The sequence below is a fragment of the Ursus maritimus genome, unplaced genomic scaffold (genome assembly GCF_017311325.1).
Source record: "Ursus maritimus isolate PB19 unplaced genomic scaffold, ASM1731132v1 scaffold_1, whole genome shotgun sequence".
Taxonomy (NCBI): Eukaryota; Metazoa; Chordata; class Mammalia; order Carnivora; family Ursidae; genus Ursus; species Ursus maritimus.
In genome coordinates this window covers 50,132,373-50,133,610 of record NW_024423343.1, presented here as the reverse complement: position 1 = coordinate 50,133,610, position 1,238 = coordinate 50,132,373, and positions in this window count along the sequence as shown.

Sequence of the window (1,238 nt, the reverse complement as noted above, 5' to 3'; positions counted from 1 at the left end):
GAGAGGAAGAAGCAGGCTCCCAGCGGAGCAGGAGCCCAGTGCGGGTCCTGGGATCATGCCCTGGGCTGAAGGCAGACACTTAACAACTGAGCCACCCAGGTGCCCCTGTTTTAACATTTTTAAACAGTTGATAAAAATCAAAAGAAGGATAATACTTTGTGACATATGAAAATTATATGAAATTCAAATTTCAGTGACCATAAATAAAATTTGGGGGGGGAACAAACCACGCTCACTCATTAAATACTGTCTTAGGCTGCTTTTGTTCTGCAAAGACAGAGTTGAATTGTTGTAATGACCTTTATGGCTTGTAAAGCCTAAAATATTTATTTATTACCTGGCCCTTTAGAGAAAAGGTTTGATGACTCCTGTCCCAGAGTCAAACTGCCTACATTTGCACGTGAGTGCCACCACTTCTTATGACTTAGCTAAGTTACCTAACCTTTGTGAACTTTAGTTTACACTTTTTAAAATAGGCACACTGATAGTATTTGACCCCATAGGATAATTATGAGTGCCTGGTACATCATAAGTACTCTATAAATGTTACATAAATATTAATATTCTTCCAGGGTGCACTGTAAATGGGAATAACAACTTAGAGAAGCTTGGAAAGCACAGATGGGCGATAATTGTTGCATCACCATATCACCTAACAACAGTCCTCAGCATTCTGTAGACGTTCATGTTAGAAAGTAACCACTTAATTCATATAAATGATTGTAATATTTACATCTCACTCATACCACATGGACCATTTCAAGTTAAAAATATTTAAGTTTCTAAATTTGCAAGTGCTAAGCTGCAAAATAGAGACTGTTTTCTCCCTGGGACAATGAACATCTGCTGAAACAATTTGTCCAACAGAGCATTTGCCTCTGCAGGCCTTTTTTTTTTTTTTTTTTTAAGAAATGGAAAAAAAGATCATTGTTTAACTTCAACTCTTCTCATCTTCTAAACCAAGAAAGTTTCTCTTGGGACTAGATGTTTCTAAGATTTGGAAAAGTAAAGGGGCCTCAGCTTTTTATTTACTTTTTCCTATTTGCAAGTAAGGGTAAGTAGAATTTTACTTAGAAAGCCATATTCCTTTTTCCTTATTTGAATATTGCTTGAAAGACCACAGGTTTTCTAGATGACTTAAGATTTCTGAAGTGAATTGTGCTCTGCAGCTCTTTCTGAGACAGACAGGGAGGTGGGGTAATGGTTATCCCTCAGCAGAGAAAAGGGCCAAGTTTTAA